Source organism: Schistocerca americana, chromosome 5 (assembly GCF_021461395.2).
Source record: "Schistocerca americana isolate TAMUIC-IGC-003095 chromosome 5, iqSchAmer2.1, whole genome shotgun sequence".
Lineage (NCBI taxonomy): Eukaryota > Metazoa > Arthropoda > Insecta > Orthoptera > Acrididae > Schistocerca > Schistocerca americana.
Genome location: NC_060123.1, coordinates 368656844 through 368671876, shown reverse-complemented (window position 1 = coordinate 368671876; position 15033 = coordinate 368656844). Strand labels below are relative to the sequence as shown.

The window sequence follows — 15033 nt, the reverse complement described above, 5'->3', positions numbered from 1 at the left end:
TAAGATAAGTCGTAAGGTCAGTATTGCCTCACGTGTTCCAGTGTTTCTACGGAATCCAAACTGATCTTCCCCAAGGTTGGCTTCTACTAGTTTTTCCATTCGTCTGTAAAGAATTCGTGTTAGTATTTTGCAGCTGTGACTTATTAAGCTGATAGTTCGGTAATTTTCACATCTGTCAACACCTGCTTTCTTTGGGATTGGAATTATTATATTCTTCTTGAAGTCTGAGGGTATTTCGCTTGTCTCATACATCTTCCTCACCAGATGGTAGAGTTTTGTCAGGACTGGCTCTCCCACGGCCGTCAGTAGTTCCAATGGAATATTGTCTACTCCGGGGGCTTTGTTTCGACTCAGGTCTTTCAGTGCTCTGTCAAACTCTTCACGCAGTATCATATCTCCCATTTCATCTTCATCTACATCCTCTTCCATTTCCATAATATTGTCCTCAAGTACATCGCCCTTGTATAGACCCTCTATATACTCCTTCCACCTTTCTGCTTTCCCTTCTTTGCTTAGAACTGGGTTTCCATCTGAGCTCTTGATATTCATACAAGTCGTTCTCTTATCTCCAAAGGTCTCTCTAATTTTCCTGTAGGCGGTATCTATCTTACCCCTAGTGAGATAGGCCTCTACATCCTTACATTTGTCCTCTAGCCATCCCTGCTTAGCCATTTTGCACTTTCTGTCGATCTCATTTTTGAGACGTTTGTATTCCTTTTTGCCTGTTTCACTTACTGCATTTTTATATTTTCTCCTTTCATCAATTAAATTCAATATTTCTTCTGTTACCCAAGGATTTCTACCAGCCCTCGTCTTTTTACCTACTTGATCCTCTGCTGCCTTCACTACTTCATCCCTCAAAGCTACCCATTCTTCTTCTACTGTATTTATTTCCCCCATTCCTGTCAATTGCTCCCTTATGCTCTCCCTGAATCTCTGTACAACCTCTGGTTCTTTTAGTTTATCCAGGTCCCATCTCCTTAAATTCCCACCTTTTTGCAGTTTCTTCAGTTTTAATCTACAGGTCATAACCAATAGATTGTGGTCAGAGTCCACATCTGCCCCTGGAAATGTCTTACAATTTAAAACCTGGTTCCTAAATCTCTGTCTTACCATTATATAATCTATCTGATACCTTTTAGTATCTCCAGGGTTCTTCCATGTATACAACCTTCTTTCATGATTCTTAAACCAAGTGTTAGTTATGATTATGTTGTGCTCTGTGCAAAATTCGACCAGGCGGCTTCCTCTTTCATTTCTGTCCCCCAATCCATATTCACCTACTATGTTTCCTTCTCTCCCTTTTCCTACTCTCGAATTCCAGTCACCCATGACTATTAAATTTTCGTCTCCCTTCACAATCTGAATAATTTCTTTTATTTCATCATACATTTCTTCAATTTCTTCGTCATCTGCAGAGCTAGTTGGCATATAAACTTGTACTACTGTAGTAGGCATGGGCTTCGTATCTATCTTCGCCACAATAATGCGTTCACTATGCTGTTTGTAGTAGCTTACCCGCATTCCTATTTTCCTATTCATTATTAAACCTACTCCTACATTACCCCTATTTGATTTTGTGTTTATAACCCTGTAGTCACCTGACCAGAAGTCTTGTTCCTCCTGCCACCGAACTTCACTAATTCCCACTATATCTAACTTCAACCTATCCATTTCCCTTTTTAAATTTTCTAACCTACCTGCCCGATTAAGGGATCTGACATTCCACGCTCCGATCCGTAGAACGCCAGTTTTCTTTCTCCTGATAACGACATCCTCTTGAGTAGTCCCCGCCCGGAGATCCGAATGGGGGACTATTTTACCTCCGGAATATTTTACCCAAGAGGACGCCATCATCATGTAATCATACAGTAAAGCTGCATGCCCTCGGGAAAAATTACGGCTGTAGTTTCCCCTTGCTTTCAGCCGTTCGCAGTACCAGCACAGCAAGGCCGTTTTGGTTATTGTTACAAGGCCAGATCAGTCAATCATCCAGACTGTTGCCCTTGCAACTACTGAAAAGGCTGCTGCCCCTCTTCAGGAACCACACGTTTGTCTGGCCTCTCAACAGATACCCCTCCGTTGTGGTTGCACCTATGGTACGGCTATCTGTATCGCTGAGGCACGCAAGCCTCCCCACCAACGGCAAGGTCCATGGTTCATGGGGGGGGTCGGTATTATTCCGAAACTATAACTATCCTGAAAGAGTGTGGTGATTTGATGTATTTAATTTTTTGAAATGTATTGCTGGTGATTCACTGACCATTATGTTGTGCCATGTGTCAATTGTTTACTTTTCTCAATATCAACTATTTTATTCGCCAATCACACATTGTCAGTTTGGCAAGCTGTAGGTGAATAACCAGCGTCTGACATGTTCATGTCATTCCGCCTGAAGGGTACGCTTGTCATTACTTTAATACTGCTCAGATGAAGAAAAGGAATAAAATCCTATGGTAAGTTTCCATTCCAGTCGTTCAGTGTTAAAAATATGATGGGTTATGAGATTCATCCAAAATTGCAACACAATTGGCGATTTATTTTTGTGTGAATATTAACCTTTTCTCATTTGGAGAAGCATCAGCATTTACGTAACAGCCACATTTGTCTTGTTGACAGGTTTAATTGTACTTGTTTCGCCAAAACACAGTATAATTTGCACAAACTCATTTTTGCAGCAGCTATTGTGAGAGAATTCTGAAACAGTGTCTCATTAAACAAGTAATTGGCGACCAGAGAGCTCAATAGCTCACAAAATACCTCATTGTGTCTGTTTGTGGTAACAATAGAGAAGAAATTTCATGTTTATTTTCATACCAGGAAACTCTCGTTTCACTAGCTGTCAATAACTCTTAAAGAATTGCAGTCACTGGAATGAAAAAAATGGAATAGAAAGTACAACTTCTGTTATATTGCGATAGATAAAGTTCAGTGTGTTTACGAAGTGGAAAAAGATTCTTCTTCGGTGCCAGCATTTGCCAAAATATCTTTTTGATGTCGCGAGCGGTTTAGGAGATATGAGGGATGTCGTGAATATTTCATTCCCGCAGGCGTGGGAGTGAATACGCTACATAGGATCCATTTTCTCGAGATCTGAGACAGAGAATTCCTCCCAAGTCTAAACAAAAATTCAATATGTTAGCTAAATTTCATACGCAGTAGTATGGTGTAATCATAGCGACCTCTATTTTTCAAATTTTGTGTCGTGTCTTACTAAAATAAATTATATGTATATAATCACAATAAGTATGACCATTAGCGAGGTGATGGGCATTTCACCACGACGATAACATATAATGCTACACGTAAGGCAAAAATCAAATATTTTCACTGAATAGTTTCTGTAAAATCATTTGAGAAAGATTTCAGGGTGCAGGTGCTTCGGTTCTGTCAATCGGCGTGTGCGAAGTACGTGTACACGTCGCAGTGTGCACAGGATCGCGTCACACTGCAGTGTCGCGTCACGTGCTATACCACGTCTCAATTAGTGCTTACCCTTATAACAACCTCCACTGTCATATGCCGCCGCTATATTAATATTCTTCCTCTTATTGAAGAGCCACAATAAAATTATTGTTTGGTAAAATATCTACGTAGTTCAAAGAAAAATCCAATTTGGTCATGCTTCTCTCCATGCTGCTGCCAAATGCCCACTGCAGCTGCAGTGACGCCTTGGGAACCAACAGCAGCTACAGCAGAGTAGCCATATTTCTGAGCAACACAAGCGGGCAGGCTCAGCCAAGACTGCAGGCAACAGTTGTACCTTGGGCAACACACCTTTATAGAGCCCCAGTTGCCTCAATAAGCCTTATACAACTACGATGCAGCAGAACGAATGATTAGTTCTGAAAGCCAGGATAGTGTATGTTGTTTCAGGTGTGAATTGGCAGCACTGACATTATTGGAGATAAGTAGTGGGGAGCCATTCTGTCTCGTATATCAAAGAAGATATGAAGAGAAACAAATTTCTCTCTCTCTCTCTCTCTCACACACACACACACACACACACACACACACACACACACACACACACACAAATCATCTGACATTCAACATTCGCTGCTGGATAAAGGCATGCTCCAGAGTTCTCCATATATTACAGCTGAAGAGATCCAACAAATATGTGAAGTATGTACACAGGGTGTATACACCCCAGGACATCCACGGGAGGGAAAAATAATAATAATCAGGGATTTTTCAATGTTGTAAGTTCCTAGTTAAATTTTTGTAATTTTGTCTGGTAAGATCCAATAATGTAACAAAAAAAATTTACTTTGGACTGCTACTGGAGAAAAATACTGCGGGAAGAAAACAAATGAGAGACTAACATATAAGTAAAATTTTAGTTGTGAAGAAAATGTGCCTTTTACAAGAAAACAAACTGCACAAACACATGTCTGCTGACAGTGAAGTGTGTCAAAGGCTTCAGGATGAAGACTGTGGAATACTTCATAGCAAACTGCTTTTGACAAGTGTGATGTCACAACTGTTTACATTTATAACAGGTTGCAGAAAATATAGCAAGTGGTCATTTGAGAAGCATTATTTTCAAAGTTAATTTTGTTTTACACAAGATGAATTATGTTGTGTGTGTGTACGTGTGATCAATTTCTTAAATCGTGGAGCATTTGACTCTTCTTCAAACTTACCACTTTGAGGACCAGACCCTTACAAAAATTTTGAGCACAGAAGACCAGCCATTTATGCAGTTATTTAATACATACTGGCATATTTATGTTGGATTTATCCTAAAGGGTAATACACTAAGAAAGACCAAGCTTCAAGGTTAGTTTTTTACATTTATTTTAGCTCTTTCATAGATTACTAATTATGCAAAAAACAATATCAAATGAACAATTTCACATGTAATTGACTTTTGTATGGAAAGTCGAATTGCTAAAGAACATTTATTCTGCCTGACAACCCACAAAATGTTCAGTGCACAGCAGTTAAATTTGAATTGTACTTGTCAGAAATATTCAGCTGCTGCAATTTAGCTGTGCTCTTGGGGTCTTGCCTAACCATACCCCCGGAAAAACAGCAAAAAAACGTTTGACGACCCGTATTATAGATGAAAGCTTGGCTTACCATGTAACAACACTGAATTTATATCAATTTAAACCATTAACTTTTCCTATTCGCGTGTTTGCGCTAATTGATGTTACTATTGGGTGACTACATTACAAGTCATATGCTCTTAACATCTGCTGTCATTGGCTGATGAATCACATAACATGAACTGTGATTGGCTGACAAAAGCGCATTGCAATCTCGATTCCAGTGCTTTGAAAGATATCATACTACAATTGGTGGAATTCTTATTTATACTTTCACAACACAAAAATATGCAAACTGCTGCACATGAAAGATCTTTCCAAAATGCACTTTTTTTTTTGTTTTTTGTTTGTTTTTTTTTTTTTTTTTTTTTTTTTGCTGTGTTTCATTTCCTGAAGGACCGGGAAAAGTATGTATTTTTACCCAGCACATTTGGAAAAATCCAGGAACTTTGTTGCCTGTCCACACTCTTGTACAGTAAAACCATCGTTTTACACTTTTCGGCAGACTGACCCAAAAAAGTGTGAAATGCATGAAAGTATAAAGTACAGGGAAGCATGTAACAAGCTGTAGATTTCATGCCTGTTGTTCTCTGTTTACGAAGACTGTCAACTTTAGCATTTTAATCAATATTGGGTTACAAGTTTTGTGTGCGTGATTTTATAATGATATTAATAAGTCTCACATTAGACTGCACACATCTTCATGATTATCACAAAACCAGTAGCTGAGTGCTGACACACAAAAGTGCAAGGATTCCCCTATTTGTTCTGATCATGTCCAATGGTATAAATAAAACATGGAAGCAAAAGTCTTTTGTGAAACCACATTAAAAAGATATTAATGTTCCAATGTGAGACTTCTTACAGATAATCATTACAAAATATTAGTACATAAAACTTAACACAACATTGGTTAAAACATTAAAGCTGGCACTCTTCATAAACAGAGAACAATAGGCATGAAATCTGCAGTTGGGGGTGACAAGGTTCAGTGACAACCTGGGTGAGAAACAGGGTGGAAACTGTCATGTAATGGAGCGTCTTGAGAAGAAATGTTTACACCTGACATTAGGTCGCAGCAACCTACAACTGCATGCCTAGTATGGATTAATGTATTTCACACTGAAGTAAAGAGGATTCGTAAAAGCCCATTACAGAGATGGCTGTCTTCAAAAGTGGTGCTTATTTGCATAAAGCACTATGAAATTAAATTAAAGCTGTTGTAATACAACGCAACAAGCAGAAGGAATATAATTGGAAGGAGAATCAGCATTGGTCGTATTTTTTTGTTTTATTATCCACAAAATCGATTTTCGGTCACTTAGTGACCATCCTCAGTGCTGTAATATACAATTAAAATTGGTAGGCACTGGTATCAACAAGCTTAGAACGATCACATATCGCTCTAAGCTTGTTGATACCAGTGCCTACCACTAGTTACATTATAAAAATAAATAAATTAGTTTCCAATTTTTCTGTATTGCATTTCATGCTGACAATTTTAAAAAACTGGTTTGTTTTTCTGCACTGTGTGACTGCATAAAATGAAAATGGTGTAAATTCAGACCAAAATGAGAGTTATAAATTATTATATTAACTAAAATGCCTGTAAAAGCACACAGCTCTAAATGTGTGATTACCTATTACCATATATACAATTTCTGACATGGTTAAGGAACCTGTTAAAAATGCAGACTGTATTTGACAACTGCTGAACTATGAATGTCTTTTTCGGCTGAAGTAGGTCTTTACCACACTTTCACTGCGGCTGACGCTTATAAGCGTCACAACAAGCCGTGAGCCAGTGCGGTTGATGCTTATAAGCGTCCGTGCTCGCTGTCTGATTACTCAGTTTAGTTACAGCGACTAAGCTAGCATCAAAGCGTGTAAACTTTTCTTCTGTGTGGTCAGTTACCGAACGTATATTGTTCGTAATGGCGGCTAATGAACTGACACCTAGGCCTTCCAATGTGAAAAGGAGCAGGAAAAGTGTTAAATTGATAGAGGAACAGTTACTTAGTGTACTGGACAACAGTGATTTTCTGTGTAGTGAGGACGAGGCATATCATGGAGGTTGTCATTTAGAGGCTGCTGAAGAATTGCGTGGAAGCAGGCTTTCGAATCTGTTTCATGACAGTTCTGAATCTGACGATACGGATCACGATTGTGTGGAAATCTATGACGAAAAAGAACCTGACCTGTCACACGGAAATAATCCAGGTGATTCCTGGCATAAAAAACCACATAATATGCAGTATCACCCACTTACGAAGGGAGAAGTTTTGCAAATTCATCCTGCTGGCAATTCTCCTATGGATTTCTTCAGATTATTGGTAACAGATGAATTGTTGCAACTTGTAGTTGTCGAAACGAATGATAACGCAGTCAAATTATTGCTGAGGGAAAATACAAAAGAGGGATCTAGGATCTGTAAATGGAAACCTCTAAGTATAGGAAAATCACTAGTTTTTGTGGGTGTTTCGTTACATATGGGTAACGTTAAATATGCACGATTACAAGACTACCGGAAGAAAGAACCGCTGTTTGAGAATAGAGGAATAGCGATAAGTAAAGCAGAGACCGGTATTTCATCATATTAAGCTATCTGCATTTTGCAAAAAATCCACTTCCAGGAAACCCGAAACCAGACGATCGTTTATATAAAATATGACCTGTACTGGGTTATTTGACACGAGACTGACTGAAGTGTATCACCCGGGAACAGATTTATCAATAGATGAATCAGTGAGTCTTTGGAGGGGAAGACTGTCATTTATACAATACATAAAAAGCAAACGTAATAAATATGGCATTAAGATGTGCATGCTCAACAATCCAGACAGTTTCATAAATAAGTGCGCTGTATACACGGGAAGTAGTGGAGATATGCGGGGAAAGGTCACGCTGAAAAGGTCGTTTTGCATTTGATGGCAGAAAAGCTGCATGTTGGTCATCACATTTACTTGGACAATTATTATAACATTTTTCATTTAGCTACAACTCTGTTGAACCTAAAAACACTTCCCACAGGTACTTTGAAATTAAATAGGAAATATACCCCCGAAGACATTGTATCGGCAAAACTTGGGAGGGTAGAGACTATTGTGCAGTATTCTAATGGAGTTACGATTGGAAAATGGAAGGATCGACGAGGTTTCCAACATTTCCACAGAACATCAAATGTTATGGAGCAAGTGACGAATGCACGCCAGCAAATAGTCATGAAACCTTTGCCTATTATTAGGTACAATGCGTGTATGTCTGGGACTGATAAACAAGATCAGATGTTTTCGTATTATTTGTGTGAACAAAAAACTATTCTTTCATGTCATTGACATGCTAGTTTTCAATTATCTATATCTGTACAACAAATGCCCAGGAAATAAAATGACATATGATTACAGAATGAACATTATAAAGGGCTTCCTTCCACCACTGGACATTTCCACGAAATGTGAACAAGAACCATCACAAACAAATGTACAAAAGCAGGAAGCTACTGCAGTGTAAGAAGTGTGCGGAACAAGGCAAGTGCACTGATACACCATACAAGTGTACAACCTGCCCAGACAAACCTGGATACTGCTTGAACTCATGTATAATTTCCCATAAGTAGCAAAAACGTGATATCGGGGAAATTCCGATTATCAAAGACAACTTCTTTTATTTCTTTTGACATTGCATTGTTTCTTTTTATGAAGTGACAGGTTAGAGCTTTTTTTCACGAGTACTCAGAAAATGTTTTCTTTTGTGTTAAGTCGACTTATTTCTTATTGCATTGTAAAGCATTCACTTCCGTTTTCTGCAAAAGAATTTGTTGTGCTAGATTTGTTTTAATAGCACCGCAATTGAAGTGATGGGGGACACGAGAGAAGCCTCCACATAGGGTGTGTTTCGCTTACTAATTTCTACACATCCGATCGTCCCCTAGGCATCTAAGATAAATGTAGATGGCTAATTCTCTCGTACCAGGAGTAAACATGCTACTAAACTGACGACCTCTATCAGAGTCAATCTTAAAAATGCGCATTTGAAGTAAATATAATTTCAAATGAATCCAGTTTCCTTTTTTTCCTTCTTAAGAATTTGAGTTTTGGAATCCAAGTTTTTCCTGAATGCAGTGGATTTGTTGCTTGTTTGAACTGTATTTTTTGTTACATTATCAACAAATCACGAACATTTGAATGATGCCTGTGAGCCCTATAGGTGTTAGACACCAAACAGACTTTAAAACATGATCACAATACAATCGAAGCGTATTTGAAGTAAAGCATCTAAGGTGTCATCATTAAGTCAGTACAGAACATGATCCTACAGATCTTACAAGGTCTTGACGTCAGCCTGTAGCTCAGGTGTACTTAGGAGCATTGGCTCCGAGCGGTACCTGACATTTCAGAGTGTTACCGGCCGGCACTCACACATTGCTGGGCTGCACTGGAGAGCTGCGCGGCTGCACCGATTTCACAATGAAAGTTTTAATTGAACACATGAGAATGCTCAGCATTTTCACAAAAAGCTACACACAAAATTTTAAATTCAAATCATGGAAAAATTAAGGGAATAGCGTTTTGAAGCTTGTACAATGAGTGGAATGTCATATTTTATTGATTAAAACATTAAAAAACATCAACATTTTCTGTGAACATATGCATGAATGTACACACACTTCTCATGCTTGTACATTTATGTAGTGTAATAAAAAAAAACAGTATAAACTGTCATAATTTTGGTGAAACAGTGGAAAATTGCAAAAATTAAATTAGCTGATTTAGGATAAAGTGTGTGTGTGTGTGTGTGTGTGTGTGTGTGTGTGTGTGTGTGTGTGTGTGTGCGCGCGCTCTCATGCGCTCTGACTCTCAGAATGAGAAAGGCTGGCCAGTATTTACCTTCCAAGACGTGCAACTTCTATTACTGCCAAAAACAACACACAAAAGTAGAGTATAGCATTCTTATCCCCCGCCCCCAATGACATTGTCCTTGAGCAGGAAAGAGATATTGCTTGGGGAGTTTAAATTGAATATGAAGGAAGGTGAGGCCTATCAGGTTATTTAAATCCCAAGGTACGAGGACACACTTTTATGACAGGTACCTACTGTTGAAAAAGCTTTGAGTGCTGTGATCTACATTTGTGCCTATTGACAGCACTGGGAATTGCACTTCCTGGATGTAGTACTGCAGTCTTTGTTGTTTTGATAATTTTCTGAACAATCTTTTTATACAATACATATTAGTGTTAGTTGATTTACAGATTACTGCAAGGAGACTTTCACTTTTCTTACAGAGGAAAGAGCAGCTCCTAAACACAGTAAAGACAAAGTATGTGAGTTCAAGGATACATTTGCAGAAGCTGACATAACCAATTATGAAATATTAAAGCACAGTCAGTAATACTATTCCACATCCATTAATAGTTGTCATATTTATAGAATGGGTAATGCTCTTTCTTTGATTGAATGTCAGTATTAAATGGCAAGCATTCTTGAACTCCAAAATACATTCACAATTTGATTCAGCAGTTAATGTAAAAGGGTATCTGGATAATTTTATATAGGCCATGAATTTAAAATTTATATAACCAACTCACAACAAATTAAATTCAACACAAACAAGAGTAGCCATTTGCCGTATGCATTACAGTCCCCCAAGTCAAGTCATTATAACTAAACTGTGGCAACTTGAGACATGGAGAATGGTAATTTATGAACCACCATAAGGAATTCCCATTAAAAATACTCTTCTACAATTTTTTTTTATAACATGATCTTATGATGTATTACATTTGGATGGCAAACACTTCACAGCCTATAGTGACAATGTAATGGTAATTATTTATATAGTTTCCACTTTGGAAACTTCTGTACATATACAATTCAATGGCTTAAGTTACCTATTAAATAACACTGAATGATTTAAAATCAATTTTTTTCCCCCTCTCTAACTTTCCTGTGGGCAGCATCTCAACCATTCTGTGTTCCAAGTTGTTATACACTGCCAGCATGCTGTTGTTTGAGGTATACCATCACACCTGTAAATGGTACAATTCAATTGTCAGAAAGATAAGAACAACATATCATAAATAACAGATGAATAAACTGGTATCTCATTCAAAGACTGCCAGACATGTAAATACCTTGCTACTGTTTATTTGTGTGTGTGTGTGTGTGTGTGTGTGTGTGTGTGTGTAGTTGACAGAATCCGAGTGGAATGACAATACAAAATTACATAAATTAATAAACATTAACAATGCAGTATGATAATGTGGATTAATTTTAATTTTAATAATCAACAGCCTCATTTGCACCATTTACCTTGAATTTATGTAAGTTTCAGTCGGGATAACCCAATCTTCTTCAGAATAACAGTAACTACTGTTTGTCCCTAGTGGACATTGTCAAGCTAAAACTACAAATCCATAAATTATCGTCAGATTGTAAAACTTATCTGAAACTGCCTTGGCCCCACTTCGCAACCGCGATGCGGCAGCCACGAGTCCTATACTGGTACCCATAATTTATGGACCTGTAGTTTTAGATTGACGATGTCCACTATGGACAAACAGTAGTTACTGTTATTCTGAAGAAGGTTGGGTTGTCTCTACTGAAACCTAGGTAAACGGTGCAACTGAGGCTGTTGCTTATTAAAATTAATATTTATACAGTTGCTGACAGGGCCGCGAAATGTTGAAGATATTTAATAATGTGAATAAATATTTTGAAGTGCCTACTGCAATAACAACAGGCACCTAATACTCTCTGCCATGCTCTTATTTCCAAATCATATTGATGCTTTTACTACAAAAGTACAAGTCATGACATGTGATGTGATACAATGCCACAATTTTCCACAGAAAAGTTACTTTACATACAGCTGGAGAGTTCTGTTGACATACTCTCACGGGAAAGCACAAATGAATGTCAAGTGGAAGGATATTCTTGTGTACTGATGATTTTGAGTGTTGTACATTATCTTGATAATGGTACAAGATACAGCAGTTATTAGATACAGGGTACAACATTGTTGGCACAATACTATCAAGGAGAGGACCCCAAGGGAGGAATCGCCCTCTTGAAACTATCCCTACTATGGTTTAGGTTAGGGTCCCAGGTATTGCACACGATCCAGCCTTTCAACCTAGGTTTGTTTGCGAGTAATCAATGAAAAGGATTCTGCACACTACACCACAGCATTAAAAATGACAGTGTTAATCAGAGCAGTGGTGTAGTGTACTAGCTGAAATACTTTCCCTTCATTCTGAAGGGTGTCAGTTTGAATCCTATTGTGCTTTTAAATTTTTACTTCTAATCCTTTGCAGTATCATCTTAAGCATGCCATTAACTTTCTCATTTGCTCACTTTTGCAAATCTCATCATATTTGCTTTGACAAAATATATCTTATTACCAACATTAATTTTAAAATATTTATTATGGTTATAACAACCCACATGAAGATTTATATGAAAGAAGGGATTACAAATAAAACAAAATTCACACAAAATGTGGAACATAAATAATAGATGAAAACGTAAATCGATAAAATGAAAATACTCTAGGTTAGAATAACAATATAAAGAAAAGGACAGATGTGCGCATATATTTCAAACACACAAGTTCATCCACAGACAAATGGCTGCCATCTCGGGCCGCATTCCAGTCCAAGCTGCCAGAGAGGGTGGTCGTGTGTGTGAGGTATGCTTCCTTATGTGAATGAAAATATATATGCTGAAGAAGGCTTTGGCCAAAAGCTCAATGTGTAACATTCTTTCCATTGTGCCTGTCTGCAACTCAAAGTGTCATGTTTACAGTGAGTAGCCTTCCGAATGCCATGAAGGGTACAGGGTGCATCCATCTGCAAGTGGCCGCTCATGTCGGCAACAATGATGTGTGTCGCTATAGATCGGAGGAAATCCTCTCTGGCTTCCAGCGGCTATCTGATTTGGTGAAGACTGCCAGTCTCGCTAGCAGGATGAAAGAGCTCACCATCTGCAGCATCGTCGACTGCGGACCAGGATGAAAGAGCTCACCATCTGCAGCATCGTCGACTGCGGACCTTTGGTACAGAGCCGAGTGGAGGGTCTGAATCAGAGGCTGAGACAGTTCTGCGACCGTGTGGGCTGCAGATTGCTCGACTTGCGCCATAGGGTGATGGGGTTTCGGGTTCCGCTGGATAGGTCAGGAGTCCACTACACCCAGCAGTCGGCTACACGGGTAGCAGGGGCTGTGTGGCGTGGACTGGGCGGTTTTTTAGGTTAGATGGCCTCGGGCAAGTACAGAAAGGGCAACAGCCTCATAGGGTGCGGGGCAAAGTCAGGACATGCGGGGACCAAGCAGCAATCGGTATTGTAATTGTAAACCGTCGAAGCTGCGTTGGTAAAGTACCGGAACTTCAAGCGCTGATAGGAAGCACCAAAGCTGAAATCGTTATCGGTACAGAAAGCTGGCTGAAGCCAGAGATAAATTCTGCCGAAATTTTTACACAGGCGCAGACGGTGTTTAGAAAGGATAGATTGCATGCAACCGGTGGTGGTGTGTTTGTCGCTGTTAGTAGTAGTTTATCCTATAGTGAAGTAGAAGTGGATAGTTCCTGTGAATTATTATGGGTGGAGGTTACACTCAACAACCGAGCTAGGTTAATAATTGGCTCCTTTTACCGACCTCCCGACTCAGCAGCATTAGTGGCAGAACAACTGAGAGAAAATTTGGAATACATTTCACATAAATTTTCTCAGCATGTTATAGTCTTAGGTGGAGATTTCAATTTACCAGATACAGACTGGGACACTCAGATGTTTAGGACACGTGGTACGGACAGAGCATCGAGTGACATTATACTGAGTGCACTATCCGAAAATTAGCTCGAGCAATTAAACAGAGAACCAACTCGTGGAGATAACATCTTGGACCTACTGATAACAAAGAGACCCGAACTTTTCGACTCTGTAAGAGCAGAATAGGGAATCAGTGATCGTAACGCCGTTGCAGCACCCCGAATATGGAAGTAAATAGGAATACAAAAAAAGGGAGGAAGGTTTATCTGTTTAGCAAGAGTAATAGGAGGCAGATTTCAGACTACCTAACAGATCAAAACGAAAATTTCTGTTCCGCCACTGACATTGGTAAAATGCTTTTTAGACAGGTACATGCCGAGTAAAACTGTGAGGGACAGGAAAAACCCACCGTGGTTCAACAACAAAGTTAGGAAACTACTGCGAAAGCAAAGAGAGCTCCACTCCAAGTTTAAACGCAACCAAAACCCCTCAGACAAACAGAAGCTAAACAATGTCAAAGTTAGCGTAAGGAGGGCTATGCGTGAAGCGTTCAGTGAATTCGGAAATAAAATTCTATGTACCGACTTGGCAGAAAATCCTAGGAAGTTCTGGTCTTACGTCAAATCAGTAAGTGGATCGAAACAGCATATCCAGACACTCTGGAATGATGGCATTGAAACAGAGGATGACACACATAAAGCTAAAATACTAAACACCTTTTTCCAAAGCTGTTTCACAGAGGAAGACCACACTGCAGTTCCTTCTCTAAATCCTCACACAAACAAACAAACAAAATGGCTGACATCGAAATAAGTGTCCAAGGAATAGAAAAGCAACTGAAATCACTCAACAGAGGAAAGTCCACTGGACCTGACAGGATACCAATTCGATTCTACACAGAGTACGCGAAAGAACTTGCCCCCTTCTAACAGCCGTGTACCGCAAGTCTCTAGAGGAACGGAAGGTTCCAAATGATTGGAAAAGAGCACAGGTAGTCCCAGTTTTCAAGAAGGGTCGTCGATCAGATGCGCAAAACTATAGGCCTATATCTCTGATATCAATCTGTTGTAGAATTTTAGAACATGTTTTTTGCTTGCGTATCATGTCACTTCTGGAAACCCAGAATCTACTCTGCAGGAATCAACATGAATTCCGGCAACAGCAATTGTGTGAGACGCAGCTCACTTTATTTGTTCATGAGACCCAGAAAA

At 39.0% G+C, this 15033-nt stretch overlaps 1 protein-coding gene across 3 annotated transcripts in view; it reads right to left on the bottom strand.

Annotated features, from left to right (window-relative positions):
* Positions 1-9640: 9640 nt before the first annotated feature.
* The window catches only part of LOC124615333 (peroxisomal membrane protein 11B), an 89236-nt gene continuing 83843 nt past the window's right edge, over positions 9641-15033 (bottom strand). For all 3 annotated transcript variants that reach the window (XR_006979778.1, XR_006979779.1, XM_047143132.1), the window contains one exon: positions 9641-11082. The gene's annotated coding sequence lies outside the window, so the exon portion shown is untranslated. The remainder of the gene's footprint in view (positions 11083-15033) is intronic.